The sequence below is a fragment of the Marmota flaviventris genome, chromosome 13 (assembly GCF_047511675.1).
Source record: "Marmota flaviventris isolate mMarFla1 chromosome 13, mMarFla1.hap1, whole genome shotgun sequence".
NCBI lineage: Eukaryota > Metazoa > Chordata > Mammalia > Rodentia > Sciuridae > Marmota > Marmota flaviventris.
The window spans coordinates 49130830-49137470 of NC_092510.1; the positions used below are offsets into that span (position 1 = coordinate 49130830).

At 37.3% G+C, this 6641-nt stretch overlaps 1 pseudogene; it reads left to right on the forward strand.

Moving 5' to 3' along the window:
- Positions 1-2801: 2801 nt before the first annotated feature.
- Positions 2802-3330, forward strand: LOC114104468 (succinate dehydrogenase [ubiquinone] cytochrome b small subunit, mitochondrial pseudogene; annotated as a pseudogene).
- The last annotated feature ends 3311 nt before the right edge of the window (positions 3331-6641 follow it).

A 6641-nucleotide genomic window follows, 5' to 3' on the forward strand; every position in this document is an offset into this window, starting at 1 on the left:
TTATAGGGAGATTCTTTTTCAACATTTCCTTATAAGTAATCTTCTCGAAGGAAAGAAATTAAATTAAATATCCGAGGCCTTGAGCTATTGTATAAAAAGAATTCATGCATAAGTGAGGGTAGTATACATTTAGGCTCACAGTTAACATTGAAACACAACAGGTATGAATTATTACCCAATCTTTCATGCTACAACGTGCCTCCCTGTTCAATTGGAGCAATAAGTCCTAGGATTCACATGGCTTTTTTTTCCCCCTGATTGACGTCACCCTTCATTCTTGAAGCAAGATACTTAGGAAGAAATCCTCAGTACAACAATGGAATATTCATTCATGTGCACCAACATATCCCCAGGTGTCACTTAGGCAACCTGCCACTCTGGGAATCTTTTTATCCTGAAAAATACCCTGTGGGCTGCTGTTACTTTCTTGCCCTTTCTTGATTCAAAGTTTTGGATGAATGAAATATTTGTGGCATAGCGATGCTGGTAAATTCGGAGGAGGTTCAGACAGTTTGAGGACAGCGGAACGTGATGTTCATTACCTCCTCCCCCTCTGCTTCTTTCTGTCTTTCCTCCTCACGCCCAGGAAACATTTAGACCCTCTAACTTTTTCCGTGTCCAAAGCCATTCTTTCCTTTAAAAGTCTTTTTTTGGACCAAGACCAGAGTTGGAAGAGTTGACGCTTAAGCATTAGAAGTGGGAGATTTTGTTCCCTGTTAAAGATCTCGGGGTGTGGCTGATCACATGAAGTATTTAGGGTTTGGGGCACCCTGGCAGAACCTCTAATGGAACGTTACCCAGGCGGCAGCACAGTTTTCCTGAGTGTCAGACAAGACTGTCAAGGACGGCATGAATGCCATCTAAGGGAAAATCATCTCAAAATAAAGTGAATAATAACACTGCTTTTTAGTGCTTACCAAGTGTGGGTCACTGTTCCCACAACCTTACATGAAGCTGTTTCATTTACTTAGTTCCTACTTTTTTCTCTTTCTTTTTTTAAATTTAGAAACAGACTCTTCCCTCCCCAGTCCAAGAGCCTAGTAGGGTCTTAGACTGCTCTAATTGAAGTGATTTATGTTTTCTTTTTACGACAACTAAAAAGTGTCCAATAGCCAAGACATAATGATAGGTTGTATTTGCCTAAGATCTCCCTTGATGAGGTGCAAAGTCATTGTCAGATAACATATAATGGCTGTTCCTAACATCCATGTGAGAAAAGAGGTGCTGACCAAGGTAGTCCCACCCATCTTGCTAAAGAACAGGATAAAAACTTGAACTTTCTTAAAAAACGAAGACTTGATCCTTAGTGTAGTTAGAATTCTAGAAAGTACAAAGCATAGTGCTAGGGTTTGGGGCAAAAGGAAAAAACAAATGTCAATAAAGGGGCTGGAGTTGTGGCTCAGTGGTAGAGCACTTGTCTAACATGAGTGAGGCCCTGGGTTCCATTCTCAGCACCATATGTAATAAATGAATGAAATGAAAGTCCATCAACATTTAAAAAAATATTTTAAAAAATGTCAATAAAGGCAGAAAATGAGAAGGAAGGAAAGAGTAAAGGGAAGGGAAGAAGGAAGAAAGAAATGGGACAATTAAGTGAAGGAAGGAAGGAGGGAAGATGATTGAGAATAGGGAGAGAGACCCTTCCCAAGCATCCATAGGCATTTGAAATCCCCCTCCAACTCATGGCTGTTCCCCTCATTGAAAGTAATTTTAAAGAAGTTCTTCCTTTAGCCTCATGAATTTTGTTGTGAAGTTATAGATTTTATATCCTATTTGTCCAGTTATCACTGAATACAGGGGACAGAACCTCTTTAAAGATCATGTTAGGTTCTCTAGAAATCCACGCACTCTTTTAAAAGCCCCCAGGCTGCTTTGAAAATTATGTTTAGTAAATTTTTATAATCTTTCAATGTTTTTTAGTCATCTTGTTGCATAAAATGGTTCTTTCCCTTTTGTGGGCATTTTCAGTGTTGATCCAAATTATATCACAGGGAATCTGACTCAAGAGGAGTAAATGACAATGCACCTCTATAAGCAGATGGAATGCAATTTAAAAACCAAAAATTATTTTGTACTCTCTTGCCTTGTGCCAAAGAGTCAATATTCTTTTTTTTATTTACATCCTCTGTCTGGAAACCTTTTCTTTAGGCTTCAGTTTAAGACTACTAATTTTTTTTCTGTCAAGCATAGTCTAAAAACGAGACTGATAAGGGGATTTCATATTGTCCATCCAGTTTCATGAAACTTGGATTTTATCAAGATGTTCCTGTTTGCCCAAGGTGGACACAGTTAACCTCTGCAGTTCTGACATGATTATCAATACCACTTCCTTTCATGCAAGCATTTCCCAACTTGTATGATAAATTTCAGGCTCATCTAGAACTTTTATTGAACTATATGCATAGAAATAATGCATCTCATATTATATAGAAAATACTTGGACTCAGTATTGATTACATGATCTAACATAAGTTATTACCACGTTGAGCCTCAGTATTCACATTATAAACTGGGAAATACAACCATCCCTTAAAGTGTGCGTGAGGATCCAAATACAGGATCTATAAATTTGCTTTATGGACTAAAAAGCTCTCAGAGTTGTTGGCAAACATTTTTGTTCTAATTCAGCTTTTCATAAATTATATGGAAGAAATGACCCCAAAACTGCAGAGCTGGTAAATGCAACTTCATAAGAAAGAGATGGATCCGTCTTCAGAATGATAATAGAAGCCTTTGTGTTTTAAGTTCTGGGTCACAAGTCTGGCCAGATTGGAGGATGATCTTGAGCCCTCAAAAGCATGATGGCAGTTCTCTCAAGGCTGAGTGTCCCCTGTGGTGCCATAGTTCTCCAAATCCCAACAATCAGACCTGCTCATGTCACAGCTTTGTTCCAAGACAGACTGTTCCCAGGACGGTGTGGAGCCCAGCACATTTACCTGCCACCAAGTCACCATTCTGGTTCCAAAGCTGCATGTCCTCACTGGACTAGTAAAAGAGCTGTTAATGTTTTGCTCCTGGACCTTCCTCCAGTTGCATGTTCGAATACTTGCTCTGTGATGGACTGCACCCTGGATTTCTTCCTTACTCTCCATAGTCTCCCTGTGGCTCTCGACAGGTTGGTACTGACTATATTCATGGGGCTGAATCACAGGCAGAAATTTTGGTCCTCTCAGCTTTAATCTTTGCTGGGCTTTGTTATTTCTACTACCGTGATGGCTCTGCAAAGCTGTCATCATGCCATGGAAGCTCCGACCTTTCTTACTCAAAGCCATAAGAACTGATTCTATGCCACCAATGACGAATCAGCTGAGAGAGAAATTGGGGAAATGATCCCATTTGCTACTTGTATAAACTACTTGGGAATCAATCTAATGAAAGACCTCTGTAATGAAAACTATAGAACACTAAAGAAAGAAATTGAAGAAGATCTTAGAAAATGAAAAGATCGATCATGTTCTTGGATAGACAGAATTAATATTGTCAAAATGGCCATACTACCAAAAGCACTATACAGATTTAATGCAATTCCTATTAAAATAGAAATAGAAAGAGCAGTCATGAAATTCATCCAGAAAAATAAGAGGCCCAGAAGCATCAATGCAATCCTCAGCAAGAAAAGTGATGCAGGAGACAACACAATATCAGACTTTAAATTATACTACAGAGTTATAGTAACAAAAACAGCATGATATTGGCACAAAAACAGACATGAAGACAAATGGTATAGAATAGAAGTCACAGAGACCTACCCACATAAATACAGTTTATCTCATACTAGATAAGGGCATCACACATACATTGGAGAAAAGATAGCCTCTTCAACAAATGGTGCTGGGAAAACTGGAAATCCATATGGAGTAGAAAGAAAATGAACCCTTATCTCTCACCCTGCACAAATCTCAAAGTGCATCAAGGACCTAGGCATTAGACCAGAGATCACCTTGTGCCTACTAGAAGAAAATGCAGGCCTAACTCTCCATCATGTTGGCCTAGAAATGGACTTCCTCAACAAGACTCCTAAAGTGCAAGCAGTAAAATCAAAAAAACAATAAATAGGATGGAATCAAACTAAAAAGCTTCTTCACAGCAAAGGAAACAATCAGAAACATGAACAGAGAGCCTACAGAATGGGAGAAAATCTTTACCACCTGCACCTCAGATAGAGCATTAATCTCCAGGATATACAAAGAACTCAAAAAAACTTAACACCAAAAACAACTCCCAAATAACCCAATCAATAAATGGGCAAAGGAACTGAACAAGCTCTTCACAGAAGAAGAACTATGAAAAGTCAAAAAATATAAGACAAAATGTGCAACATCTCTAGAAATTAGAGAAATGCAAATCAAAACTACACTGGGATTCCATCTCATTCTAGTCAGAATGGCAATTATCAAGAATACAAGTAACAATAAATGTTGGCAAAGATGTGGGGGAAAAGGTACACTCATACATTGCTGGTGGGATGGCAAATTGGTACAACCACTGTGGAAAGCAGTATGGAGATTCCTTAGAAAACTTAGAATGGAACAACAATTTGACCTAGTTATCCCACTTCTCTGTTTATACCCAAAGGACTTAATCAGAATATTAGAGTGATGTACCTCATCAGTTTATAGCAGCTCAATTCACAATAGCCAAGCTATGGAACAAAGCTAAGTGCTCTTCGACAGATGAATGGATAAAGAAAATGTAGTATATATGTATATGTATATGTATATATATATATATATATATATATATATGTATATATATACACATACATACATATGCATATATGTATATATACACACACACAATGGAATATTACTCAGCCATAAAGAAGAACAAAAATATGGCATTTGCTGGTAAATGGTTGGAACTGGAGAACATCATGCTAAAATAAGCCAATCCCAAAAAACCAAAGGCTGAATGTTCTCTCTGATATGTGGATGCTAACCACAACAAGAAATGGTAGGAAGGGTAATATAAAAGTTCATTGGATTAGATAAAGGAGAATGAAGGGAAGGGAGGCAGGAGGGCAACAGAAAAGACAGTAGAATTAATCAGACATAATTTTCTATCCTTGTATATGAATACAAAACCAGGGTAACTCCACATCAAGTACAACCACAAGAATAGGATCCTAATTAAAATAGTATATTGTATATATTTCATGTATGTACAATATATCAAAATACACTATACTGTCATGTATATCAAAAAAGAACAAATATTACAAAAATAATTGATAGTTTGCCCCTTTGTTTCTTCTCTGTGATGACATTCTGCTCACAAAAAGGAGAAAATAATGCAGGAGTTTGATAGCGGGTATCTCCTCATCACGTGACTATTGTCATAATTTAATTTCTGAGAAAAAGTTTTGAGAGAAAAGCATCCAAGGAATTGTGAGACCAAGTTCTATATTCTGGAGAGATAATGGGATTGTCTCCCAGCTCAGAAGACTTTCAGTATAACCAAATGATCCTTTGCCTTTTAGCTTATCAATCTCTTAAAGAGAATTTAATTGTTTCATTATCAATACATGAAAATACTTCTGTATTTTTCCTGAGAGTAATGAAAAAGATTGCTAATACATGAGTGAAGACTTTGCACAAAATTAGTGTTTAATTCTGGGAAACTTCCTTCTCTTTTCAATTGACACCAGCTACTGATGGTTACTGGTCCTAGGGAAACTTCAAAATTAGGAGATGCTGATATAACACAGTATAGATTTCTAAGACCTAGGAAGGAAAGCCTGGAAAATTTCTGAACTTAAAGAAATTCCATGTAGGGAAAAGTTCTCCCTCATAGATGTATCTGGATATTACAGATTCCAGACTTAATCCTCATAGGTGTTTTACTTGCCCTTAAATAATCTGCCCACAAATATAAAACTGTAAGTAACAAATTATTTTCCCACAGTGGAAATTGTTGATGAGAAAATGTATTCTATGAAAATAAAAATTTAAAAATAATGACATGTTATGTAATTTTAAAAAATGTGATAGTTCCTCACATTTAGGAAACCAAAGCTGAGTCAAGGCAAGAATTTTTATTTCCAAGATCACATTTTTTTTAAGCTGGGAAAAAAGAAGTGGAGAGAGACAGTGACAGACAGAGAAAGAGAGAGAGAGAGAAAGAAAGAGAGAAAAAAAATATATGCCAACAAGACCACCTCTCTTAAAAGGAGCAGAGTTCTCTCTTGATGCTCTTCTGAAAGAGATCTGCTCTGGGCTCCATTGTCTAAACTATGTTTCTGTGATGTGGTCACATTTAACTTCCCGATTATCTCTATTGTCACATTCTAGTTAGTATGAAAGACTAACAGGAAGGGAATCCCATTCCTACATTTTGGGTATCTGTACAAAGTCATATTTTACTACTATATTTAACCAGTGGTACTGGTTAGGATACTTTATAGAAGGCTGTCAGAACACAAAAATTTGAATGGTAAGTGGACGCTTTTGCTACTGGCCCTGGGAACTAGTTTCATTAGAACCCAAGAAAAAACCCCAACCCGCTGAAGTTAGCATTAGCGAGACTCAGTATGTTCTGTTTCTTTGCCTGTTCAAACAGGTCAGCAGATATGTGTCAGTTTTCTGAAGGGACTGCTCTTGGTTTATTTGTGGCAATTCCATCCTGGTGAGCCTCTTTGTACC